Below are 13,353 nucleotides of genomic sequence, written 5' to 3'. Positions count from 1 at the left end.
ATCTGTTGGACCAATGGCCTCGGGTGAAGCCTAGGTTGCCCGGAACGGAGAAATGACCATAACTTTCACACCGGTAGCAATTATTCGTTTTATACGATGGAAAAACTGTTCTATTTATTTTGTATTTTATGCTTCTGGCGTTGACTTCTTTGGCCCTAACTGTTCGATCTGGTGGAACAACGCCCTAGGGTGAAGCCTAGGGTGCCCGGAATGTAAAAATGACCATAATTTTCACACTGGTTGCAATTATTCGTTTTATACGATGGAAAAGCTGTGGCATCTTTACTGTATTTTATTCATCCGGGGTTGACTTCTAAGGCCGTAGCTATTAGATGTGGTGGAGCAACGCCCTAGAGTGACGCCTAGGTTGCCGGGAACGTAGAAATGACCATTACTTTTACAATGTTTGCAATTATTCATTTTATACGATGGAAAAGCTTTTGTAGTTATATTGTATTTTATTCTTCTGGCGTTGACTTCTTAGGCCCTAACTATTCGATCTGGTGGAACAACGCCCTAGAGTGAAGACTAGGTTGCCCGGAACATGGAAATGACCATTACTTTTACACTGTTTGCAGTTATTCCTGTCATACAATGGAAAAACTATTGCATCTTTATTGTATTTTATGCTTCTGGCGTTGACTTCTAAGGCCCTAGCTATTCGATTTGGTGGAGCAACGCCCGAGAGTGGAGCCTAGGTTGCCGGGTACGTAGAAATGACCATTACTTTCACACTGTTTGCAAATCTACATTATATACGATGGAAAATCTGTTGTATTTATGTTGTATTTTATGCTTCTGGCGTTGAATTCTTAGGCCCTAACTATTTGATCTGGTGGAGCACCGCCCTAGAGTGAAGCCTAGGTTGCCCGGAACGTAGAAAAGACCATTACCTTCACACTGGTTGCAATTATTCGTTTTATACGATGGAAAAGCTGTTCTATTTATTTTGAATATTATGCTCCGGGCGTTGACTTCTAAGGCCCTAACTATTCAATCTGCTGGTGCAACGCCCAAGGGTGAAGCCTATGTTGCCCGGATAGTAGAAATGACGTTAACATTCATACTGGTTGCAATTATTCGTTTTATACGATGGAAAAACTGTTTATTTATTTTGTATTTTATGCTTCGGGCGTTGACTTCTAAGGCCCTAACTATTCGATCTGGTGGCGCAACGCCCTAGAGTGAAGCCTAGGTTGCCCGGAACGCAGAAATGACCATAACTTTCACACTGGTTGCTATCATACGTTTTATACGATGGAAAAACTGTTATATTTATTTTGTATTTTATGCTTCTGGCGTTGACTTCTTAGGCCCTAACTATTCGATCTGGTTCAACAACGCCCTAGAGTGAAGTCTAGGTTGCCCGGAACGTAGAAAAGACCATTACCTTCGCACTGGTTGCAATTATTCCTGTTTTACGATGGAAAGACTGTTGCATCTTTATTGTATTTTATGCTTCTGGCGTTGATTTCTAAGGCCCTAACTATTCGATCTGGTGGTGCAACGCCCTAGGGTGAAGCCTAGGTTGCCCAGAAAGTAGAAATGACTATAACTTTCATACTGGTTGCGATTGTTCGTTTTATACGATGCAAAAACTGTTCTATTTACTTTGTATTTTATGCTTCGGGCGTTGACTTCTAAGGACCTAACTATTCTATCTGATGGAAAAATGCCCTAGGGTGAAGCCTAGGTTGCCCGGAACGTAGAAATGACCATAACTTTTGCACTGGTAGCAATTATTCGTTTTATGCAATGGAAAAACTGTTCTAATTATTTTGCATTTTATGCTTCGGGCGTTGACTTCTAAGTCCCTAGCTATTCGATTTGGTGGAGCAACGACTTAGAGTGGAGCCTAGGTTGCCCGGAACGTGGAAATGACCATTACTTTCAAACAGGTTGGAATTATTCCTGTTATACGATCGAAAAACTGTTGTATTTTTATTGCATTTTATGCTTCGGACGTTGACTTCAAAGGCCCTAACTATTCAGTGTGGTGGGGCAACGCCCTAGAGTGAAGCCTAGGTTGCCCGGAAAGTAGAAATGACCATAACTTCCACAATGTTTGCAATTATTCATTTTATACGATGAAAACACTGTTGTACATATATTGTATTTTATCCTTCTGGCTTTGAATTCTAAGTCCCTAGCCATTCGATCTATTGGAGGGACGCCCTAGAGTGAAACCTAGGTTGCCCGGAACGTAGAAATGACCATCATTTTCAAACTGGTTGGAATCATTCCTGTTATACGATGGAAAAACTGTTGTACTTTTATTGCATTTTATGCTTCTGGCGTTGACTTCTTAGGGCCTAACTATTCGATCTGGTGGAACAACGCCCTAGAGTGAAGCCCAGGTTGCCTGGAACGTAGAAATGACCATTACATTCACACCGTTTGCAGTTATTCCTGTTATACGATGGAAAATCTTTTGAATCTTTATTGTATTTTATGCTTCTGCCGTTGACTTCTTAGGCCCTAACTATGCCATCTGGTGGAACAACGCCCTTGGGTGAAGCCTAGGTTGCCCGGAACGTAGAAATGACCATAACTTCCACACTGGTTGCAATTATTCGTTTTATACGATGGAAAAGCTGTTGTATTTATATCGTATTTTATGCTTCTGGCGTTGACTTCTAAGGCCCTATCTATACGATCTGGTGCCGCAACGCCCTAGAGTGAAGCCTAGGTTGCCCGGAACGTAGAAATGACAATAACTTTCACACCGGTCGCAATTATTCGTTTTATACGATGGAAAAGCTGTGGCACCTTTTATGTATTTTATTCATCTGGGGTTGACTTCTAAGGCCGGTGCTATTAGATGTGGTGGGGCAACGCCCTAGAGTGAAGCCTAGGTTGCCCGGAAAGTAGAAATGACCATAACTTTCACAATGTTTGCAATTATTCATTTTATACGATGAAAACACTGTTGTACATATATTGTATTTTATCCTTCTGGCGTTGAATTCTAAGTCCCTAGCCATTCGATCTATTGGAGGGACGCCCTAGAGTGAAGCCTAGGTTGCCCGGAAAGTAGAAATGACCATAACTTTCATCCTGGTTGCAATTATTCGTTTTATATGATGGAAAAACTGTTGTATTTATATAGCGTTTTATGCTTCTGGCGTTGACTTCTTAGGCCCTAACTATTCCATCTGGTGGAGCAACGCCCTAGGGTGAAGCCTAGGTTGCCTGGAACGTAGAAATGACCATCACTTTCACACGGGTTGCTATTATTCCCGTTATAGGATGGAAAGGCTGCTGTATTTTTATTGTATTTTATACTTCAGGCGTTGACTTCTAAGGCCCTAGCTATTCGATCTGGTCGAGCAACTCCCTAGAGTGAAGCCTAGGTTGCCCGGAACGTAGAAATGACCATAACTTCCACACTGGTTGCAATTATTCGTTTTATACGATGGCAAACCTGTTCTATTTATATCGTATTTTATGCTTCTGGCGTTGACTTCTTAGGCCCTAACTATTGCATCTGGTGGAACAACGCCCTGGGGTGAAGCCTAGGTTGCGCGGAACGTAGAAATGACCATTACATTCACACTGCTTGCAATTATTCGTTTTATACGATGGAAAAGCTGCTGTATTTATATCGTATTTTATGCTTCTGCCGTTGACTTCTTAGGCCCTAACTATGCCATCTGGTGGAACAACGCCCTTGGGTGAAGCCTAGGTTGCCCGGAACGTAGAAATGACCATAACTTCCACACTGGTTGCAATTATTCGTTTTATACGATGGAAAAGCTGCTGTATTTATATCGTATTTTATGCTTTTGGCGTTGACTTCTTAGGCCCTAACTATTCGATCTGGTGGAGCAACGCCCTAGAGTGACGCCTAGGTTGCTCGGAACGTAGAAATGACCATTACATTCACACTGGTTGCAATTATTCGTTTTATACGATGGAAAAGCTGTTGCATTTATATCGTATTTTATGCATCTGGCGTAGACTTCTTAGGACCTAACTATTCGATCTGGTGGAGCAACGCCCTGGAGTGAAACCTAGGTTGCCGGAACGTAGAAATGACCATTACATTCACACTGGTTGCAATTATTCCTGTTATACGATGGAAAAACTGTTGTATTTTTATTGTATTCTATGCTTCTGGCGTTTAATTCTAAGTCGCTAGCTATTTGATCTGGTGGTGCAACGACCTAGAGTGAAGCCTAGGTTGCCCGGAACGTAGATATGACCATTACTTTCACACTGATTGCTATTATTCATTTTGTACGATGGAAAAACTTTTGCATCTTTACTGTATTTTATGCTTCTGGCGTTGACTTCTAAGGCCCTAGCTATTCGATTTGGTGGAGCAACGCCGTAGAGTGACGCCTAGGCTGCCCGCAACGTAGAAATGACCATTACGTTCACACTGGTTGCAATTATTCCTGTTATACGATGGCAAACCTGTTCTATTTATATCGTATTTTATGCTTCTGGCGTTGACTTCTTAGGCCCTAACTATTCCATCTGGTGGAACAACGCCCTAGGGTGAAGCCTAGGTTGCCCGGAACGTAGAAATGATCATAACTTTCACACTGGTTGCTATTATTCGTTTTATACGATGGAGAAACTGTTATATTTATATTGTATTTTATGCTTCTGGTGTTGACTTGTTATGCCTTAACGATTCGATCTTGTGGAACAACGCCCTGGAGTGAAGCCTAGGTAGCCTGGAACGTAGAAATGACCATCACTTTCACACGGGTTGCAATGATTCCTGTTATAGGATGGAAAGACTGTTGTATTTTTATTGTATTTTAAGTTTCAGGCGTGGACTTCTGAGTCCCTAGCTATTCGATCTTGTGGAAGAAAGCCATACAGTGAAGCCTAGGTTGCCCGGAACGTAGAAGTGACCATAAGTTTCGTACTGGTGTCAATTATTCCTTTTATACGATGGAAAAGCTGTTGTATTTATATCGTATTTTATGCTTCTGGCGTTCACTTCTTAGGCCCTAACTATTCGATCTGGTGGAAGAACGCCCTAGAGTGAAGCCTAGGTTGCTCGGAATGTGGAAATGACCATAACTTTCACACTGGTTGCAATTATTCGTTTTATACGATGGAAAAACTGTTGCATCTTTACAGTATTTTACGCTTCTGGCGTTGACTTCTTAGGCCGTAACTATTCGACCTGGTGGAGCAACGCCCTGGAGTGAAACCTAGGTTGCCCGGAACGTAGAAATGGCCACTACTTTCACACTGGTTGCAAATAATTCCTGCTACACGATGGAAAAGCTGTTGTATTTTTATTGCATTTTATGCTTCTGGCGTTCACTTCTTAGGCCCTAACTATTCGATCTGGTGGAACAACGGCCTAGGGTGAAGCCTAGGTTGCCCGGAAAGTAGAAATGACCATCACTTTCAAACTGGTTGCAATTATTCGTTTTATACGATGGAAAAGCTGTTGTATTTATATCGTATTTTATGCTTCTGGCGTTCACTTCTTAGGCCCTAACTATTCGATCTGGTGGAACAACGCCCTAGAGTGAAGCCTAGGTTGCTCGAAATGTAGAAATGACCATAACTTGCACACTGGTTGCAATTATTCGTTTTATACGATGGAAAAACTGTTGCATCTTTATCGTATTTTATGCTTCTGGCGTTGACTTCTTAGGCCGTAACCATTCGATCTGGTGGAGCAACGCCCTGGAGTGAATCCGAGGTTGCCCGGAGCGTAGAAATGACCACTACTATCACACTGGTTGCATATTATTCCTGCTACACGATGGAAAAACTGTTGTATTTTTATTGCATTTTATGCTTCTGGCGTTCACTTCTTAGGCCCTAACTATTCGATCTGGTGGAACAACGGCCTAGGGTGAAGCCTAGGTTGCCCGGAACGTAGAAATGACCACTACTATCACACTGGTTGCAAACTATTCCTGCTATACGATGGAAAAGCTGTTGTATTTTTATTGCATTTTATGCTTCTGGCGTTCACTTCTTAGGCCCTAACCATTCTATCTGGTGGAACAACGGCCTAGGGTGAAGCCTAGGTTGCCCGGAAAGTAGAAATGACCATCACTTTCAAACCGGTTGCAATTATTCGTTTTATACGATGGAAAAGCTGTTGTATTTATATCGTATTTTATGCTTCTGGCGTTGACTTCATAGTCCCTAACTATTCCATCTGGTGGAACAACGCCCTAGGGTGAAGCCTAGGTTGCCCGGAACGTAGAAATGATCATAACTTTCACACTGGTTGCTATTATTCGCTTTATACGATGGAGAAACTGTTATATTTATATTGTATTTTATGCTTCTGGCGTTGACTTCTTATGCCTTAACGATTCGATCTTGTGGAACAACGCCCTGGAGTGAAGCCTAGGTTGCCTGGAACGTAGAAATGACCATCACTTTCACACGGGTTGCAATCATTCCTGTTAAAGGATGGAAACACTGTTGTATTTTTATTGTATTTTATGTTTCAGGCGTGGACTTCTGAGTCCCTAGCTATTCGATCTTGTGGGAGAAAGCCATACAGTGAAGCCTAGGTTGCCCGGAACGTAGAAATGACCATAAGTTTCGTACTGGTGTCAATTATTCCTTTTATACGATGGAAAAGCTGTTGTATTTATATCGTATTTTATGCTTCTGGCGTTCACTTCTTAGGCCCTAACTATTCGATCTGGTGGAACAACGCCCTAGAGTGAAGCCTAGGTTGCTCGGAATGTAGAAATGACCATAACTTTCACACTGGTTGCAATTATTCGTTTTATACGATGGAAAAACTGTTGCATCTTTACAGTATTTTACGCTTCTGGCGTTGACTTCTTAGGCCGTAACTATTCGACCTGGTGGAGCAACGCCCTAGAGTGAAACCTAGGTTGCCCGGAACGTAGAAATGACCACTACTATCACACTGGTTGCAAATTATTCCTGCTACACGATGGAAAAGCTGTTGTATTTTTATTGCATTTTATGCTTCTGGCGTTCACTTCTTAGGCCCTAACTATTCGATCTGGTGGAACAACGGCCTAGGGTGAAGCCTAGGTTGCCCGGAACGTAGAAATGACCATAACTTTTACACTGGTAGCAATTATTCGTTTTATACACTGGAAAAACTGTTCTATTTATTTTGTACTTAACGCTTCGGGCGTTGACTTCTAAGGCCCTAACTGTGTGATCTGGTGGAGCAACGCACTAGAGTGAAGCCTAGGTTGCCCGGAACGTAGAAATGACCATAACTTTCTCACTGGTTACAATTATTTGTTTTATACGATGGAAAAGTTGTTGTATTTATATCGTATTTTATGCTTCTGGCGTTGACTTCTTAGGCCCTAACTATTCCATCTGGTAGAACAACGCCCTAGGGTAAAGCCCAGGTTGCGCGGAACGAAGAAATGACAATAACTTTCACACTGGTAGCAATTATTCGTTTTATACGATGGAAAAACTGTTGCATCTTTATCGTATTTTATGCTTCTGGCGTTGACTTCTTAGGCCGTAACTATTCGACCTGGTGGAGCAACGCCCTGGAGTGAAACCTAGGTTGCCCGGAACGTAGAAATGACCACTACTATCACACTGGTTGCAAACTATTCCTGCTATACGATGGAAAAACTGTTGTATTTTTATTGCATTTTATGCTTCTGGCGTTCACTTCTTAGGCCCTAACCATTCTATCTGGTGGAACAACGGCCTAGGGTGAAGCCTAGGTTGCCCGGAAAGTAGAAATGACCATCACTTTCAAACCGGTTGCAATTATTCGTTTTATACGATGGAAAAGCTGTTGTATTTATATCGTATTTTATGCTTCTGGCGTTGACTTCATAGTCCCTAACTATTCCATCTGGTGGAACAACGCCCTAGGGTGAAGCCTAGGTTGCCCGGAACGTAGAAATGATCATAACTTTCACACTGGTTGCTATTATTCGCTTTATACGATGGAGAAACTGTTATATTTATATTGTATTTTATGCTTCTGGCGTTGACTTCTTATGCCTTAACGATTCGATCTTGTGGAACAACGCCCTGGAGTGAAGCCTAGGTTGCCTGGAACGTAGAAATGACCATCACTTTCACACGGGTTGCAATCATTCCTGTTAAAGGATGGAAACACTGTTGTATTTTTATTGTATTTTATGTTTCAGGCGTGGACTTCTGAGTCCCTAGCTATTCGATCTTGTGGGAGAAAGCCATACAGTGAAGCCTAGGTTGCCCGGAACGTAGAAATGACCATAAGTTTCGTACTGGTGTCAATTATTCCTTTTATACGATGGAAAAGCTGTTGTATTTATATCGTATTTTATGCTTCTGGCGTTCACTTCTTAGGCCCTAACTATTCGATCTGGTGGAACAACGCCCTAGAGTGAAGCCTAGGTTGCTCGGAATGTAGAAATGACCATAACTTTCACACTGGTTGCAATTATTCGTTTTATACGATGGAAAAACTGTTGCATCTTTACAGTATTTTACGCTTCTGGCGTTGACTTCTTAGGCCGTAACTATTCGACCTGGTGGAGCAACGCCCTAGAGTGAAACCTAGGTTGCCCGGAACGTAGAAATGACCACTACTATCACACTGGTTGCAAATTATTCCTGCTACACGATGGAAAAGCTGTTGTATTTTTATTGCATTTTATGCTTCTGGCGTTCACTTCTTAGGCCCTAACTATTCGATCTGGTGGAACAACGGCCTAGGGTGAAGCCTAGGTTGCCCGGAACGTAGAAATGACCATAACTTTTACACTGGTAGCAATTATTCGTTTTATACACTGGAAAAACTGTTCTATTTATTTTGTACTTAACGCTTCGGGCGTTGACTTCTAAGGCCCTAACTGTGTGATCTGGTGGAGCAACGCACTAGAGTGAAGCCTAGGTTGCCCGGAACGTAGAAATGACCATAACTTTCTCACTGGTTACAATTATTTGTTTTATACGATGGAAAAGTTGTTGTATTTATATCGTATTTTATGCTTCTGGCGTTGACTTCTTAGGCCCTAACTATTCCATCTGGTAGAACAACGCCCTAGGGTAAAGCCCAGGTTGCGCGGAACGAAGAAATGACAATAACTTTCACACTGGTAGCAATTATTCGTTTTATACGATGGAAAAACTGTTGCATCTTTATCGTATTTTATGCTTCTGGCGTTGACTTCTTAGGCCGTAACTATTCGACCTGGTGGAGCAACGCCCTGGAGTGAAACCTAGGTTGCCCGGAACGTAGAAATGACCACTACTATCACACTGGTTGCAAACTATTCCTGCTATACGATGGAAAAACTGTTGTATTTTTATTGCATTTTATGCTTCTGGCGTTCACTTCTTAGGCCCTAACCATTCTATCTGGTGGAACAACGGCCTAGGGTGAAGCCTAGGTTGCCCGGAAAGTAGAAATGACCATCACTTTCAAACCGGTTGCAATTATTCGTTTTATACGATGGAAAAGCTGTTGTATTTATATCGTATTTTATGCTTCTGGCGTTGACTTCATAGTCCCTAACTATTCCATCTGGTGGAACAACGCCCTAGGGTGAAGCCTAGGTTGCCCGGAACGTAGAAATGATCATAACTTTCACACTGGTTGCTATTATTCGCTTTATACGATGGAGAAACTGTTATATTTATATTGTATTTTATGCTTCTGGCGTTGACTTCTTATGCCTTAACGATTCGATCTTGTGGAACAACGCCCTGGAGTGAAGCCTAGGTTGCCTGGAACGTAGAAATGACCATCACTTTCACACGGGTTGCAATCATTCCTGTTAAAGGATGGAAACACTGTTGTATTTTTATTGTATTTTATGTTTCAGGCGTGGACTTCTGAGTCCCTAGCTATTCGATTTTGTGGGAGAAAGGCATACAGTGAAGCCTAGGTTGCCCGGAACGTAGAAATGACCATAAGTTTCGTACTGGTGTCAATTATTCCTTTTATACGATGGAAAAGCTGTTGTATTTATATCGTATTTTATGCTTCTGGCGTCCACTTCTTAGGCCCTAACTATTCGATCTGGTGGAACAACGCCCTAGAGTGAAGCCCAGGTTGCGCGGAACGTAGAAATGACCATAACTTTCACACTGGTTGCAATTATTCGTTTTATACAATGAAAAAACTGTTGCATCTTTATAGTATTTTATGCTTCTGGCGTTGACTTCTTAGGCCGTAACTATTCGACCTGGTGGAGCAACGCCCTGGAGTGAAACCTAGGTTGCCCGGAACGTAGAAATGACCACTACTATCACACTGGTTGCATATTATTCCTGCTACACGATGGAAAAACTGTTGTATTTTTATTGCATTTTATGCTTCTGGCGTTCACATCTTAGGCCCTAACTATTCGATCTGGTGGAACAACGGCCTAGGGTGAAGCCTAGGTTGCCCGGAACGTAGAAATGACCATAACTTTTACACTGGTAGCAATTATTCGTTTTATACAATGGAAAAACTGTTCTATTTATTTTGTACTTAATGCTTCTGGCGTTGACTTCTAAGGCCCTAACTGTGTGATCTGGTGGAGCAACGCCCTAGAGTGAAGCCTAGGTTGCCCGGAACGTAGAAATGACCATTACTTTCACACTTGTTACAATTATTTGTTTTATACGATGGAAAAGTTGTTGTATTTATATCGCATTTTATGCTTCTGGCGTTGACTTCTTAGGCCCTAACTATTCCATCTGGTGGAACAACGCCCTAGGGTGAAGCCTAGGTTGCCCGGAACGTAGAAGTGACCATAACTTTCACACTGGTTGCTATCATTCGTTTTATACGATAGAAAAACTGTTATATTTATATTCTATTTTATGCTTCTGGCGTTGACTTCTAAGGCCCTAACTATTCGATCTGGTGGAGCAACGCCCTAGAGTGAAGCCTATGTTGCCCGGAACGTAGAATTGTCCATCACTTTCAAACTGGTAGCAATTATTCCTGTTATATGATGGAAACACTGTTATATTTTTTTTGCATTTTATGGTTGGCGCGTTGACTTCTAAGGCCCTAACTATTCAATCTGTTGGAGCAACGCCCTAGGGTGAAGCCTAGGTTGCTCGGAAAGTAGAAATGACCATTACTTGCACACTGTTTGCAATTATTCATTTAATACGATGGAAATGCTGTTGTATTTATATCGTATTTTATGCTTCGGGCGTTGACTTCTTAGGCCCTAACATTTCGATCTGGTGGAGCAACGCCCTAGAGTGAAGCCTATGTTGCTCGGAATTTAGAAATGACCACAAGTTTCATACTGGTTGCAATTATTCGTCTTATACGATGGAAAAACAGTTGCATTTATATTGTATTTTATGCTTCTGGCGTTGACTTCTAAGGCTCTAATTATTCGATCTGGTGGAGCAATGCCTCCGAGTTAAGCCTAGGATGCCCGAAACGCCGAAATGACCACTACTTTCACGCTTGTTGCAATTATTCCTGTTATACGATGAAAAGACTGTTGTATTTTTATTGTATTTTATGCTTCAGGCGCAGGCTTCTAAGGCCGTAGCTATTCGATATGGTGGACCACCGCCCTAGAGTGAAGCCTAGGTTGCTGGGAACGTAGAAATGACCACAACTTTCACACTGTTTGCAATTATTCATTTAATACGATGGAAAGCTGTTGTATTTATATCGTATTTTATGCTTCGGGCGTTGACTTCTTAGGCCCTAACATTTCTATCTGGTGGAGCAACGCCCTGGAGTGAAACCTAGGTTGCCCGGAACGTAGAAATGACCATCGCTTTCAAACTGGTTGCAATTAATCCTGTTATACGATGGAAAAACTATTCTATTTATTTTGTATTTAATGCTTCGGGCGTTGGCTTCTAAGGCCCTAACTGTTTGATCTGGTGGAACAACGCCCTAGAGTGAAGCCTAGGTTGCCTGGAACGTAGAAATGACCATCACTTGCACACGGGTTGCAATTATTCCTGTTATAGGATGGAAAGGCTGTTGTATCTATATCGTATTTTATGCTTCTGGAGTTGTCTTCTAAGGACCTAACTATTCAATCTGGTGGAGCAACGCCCTAGGGTTAAGCCTAGCTTGCTCGGAAAGTAGGAATGACCATAAGTTTCATACTGGTAGCAATTATTCGTTTCATACGATGGAAAAACTGTTGTATTTATATTGTATTTTATGCTTCTGGCGTTGACTTCTAAGGCCCTAGCTATTCGATCTAGTGGAGCAGCGCTCTAGAGCGAAGCCTAGGTGATTTGGAACGTAGAAATGACCATCACTTTCAAACTGGTTGCAATTAATCCTGTTATACGATAGAAAAACTGTTGTATTTTTATTGCATTTTATGCTTCGGGCGTTGACCTCTAAGGCCCTAGCTATTCTATCTGTTGGAGCAACGCCCTAGGGCGAAGCCTAGGTTGCCCGGAATGTAGAAATGACGTTAACTTTCATACTGGTTGCAATTATTCGTTTTATACGATAGAAAAACTGTTGTAGTTATATTATATTTTATGCATCTGGCGTTGACTTCTAAGGCACTAACTATTCGATCTATTGGAGCAACGCCCTAGAGTGAAGCCTAGGTTGCCCGGAACGTAGAAATGACCATTACTTTCAAACTGGTTGCAATTATTCCTGTTATAGGATGGAAAAACTGTTGTATTTTTATTGCATTATATGCTTCGGGCATTGACTTCTAAGGCCCTAACAATTCAATCTGTTGGAGCAACGCCCTAGGGTGAAGCCTAGGTTGCCCGGAACGTAGATATGACCATAACCTTCACACAGGTTGCAATTATTCGTTTTATACGGTGTAAAGGCTGTTGTATTTATTTTGTATTTTATTCTTCTGGTGTTGACTTCTTCGGCCCTAACTATCCGATCTGGTGGAACAACGCCGTAGAGTGATGCCTAGGTTGCCCGGTACGTAGAAATGAGCATAACTATCACGCTGGTTGCAATTATTCGTTTTATACGATGGAAAAGCTGCTGTAATTATATCGTATTTTATGCTTCCGGCGTTGACTGCTAAGGCCCTATCTATCCGATCTGGTGGAGCAACGCCCTAGAGTGAAGCCTAGGTTGCCCGGAACGTAGAAATGACCATCACTTTCAAACTGGTTGCAATTATTCCTGTTATACGATGGAAAAACTGTTGCACCTTTATTGTATTTTATGCATCTGGCGTTGACTTCTAAGGCCCTAACTATTCCATCTGGTGGAGCAACGCCCTAGAGTGAAGCCTAGGCTGCCCGGAACGTAGAAATGACCAGAACTTCCACACTGGTAGCAATTACTCGTTTTATACGATGGAAAAACTGTACTGTTTATTTTGTATTTTATGCTCCGGGCGTTGACTTCTAAGGACCTAGCTATTCGATCTGGTGGAGCAACGCCCTAGAGTGAAGCCTAGGTTGCCCGGAACGTAGAAATGAACATCACTTTCA

Source organism: Calliopsis andreniformis, unplaced genomic scaffold (assembly GCF_051401765.1).
Source record: "Calliopsis andreniformis isolate RMS-2024a unplaced genomic scaffold, iyCalAndr_principal scaffold0004, whole genome shotgun sequence".
In the NCBI taxonomy this organism is placed as follows: domain Eukaryota; kingdom Metazoa; phylum Arthropoda; class Insecta; order Hymenoptera; family Andrenidae; genus Calliopsis; species Calliopsis andreniformis.
This window is presented reverse-complemented; position numbering follows the sequence as displayed.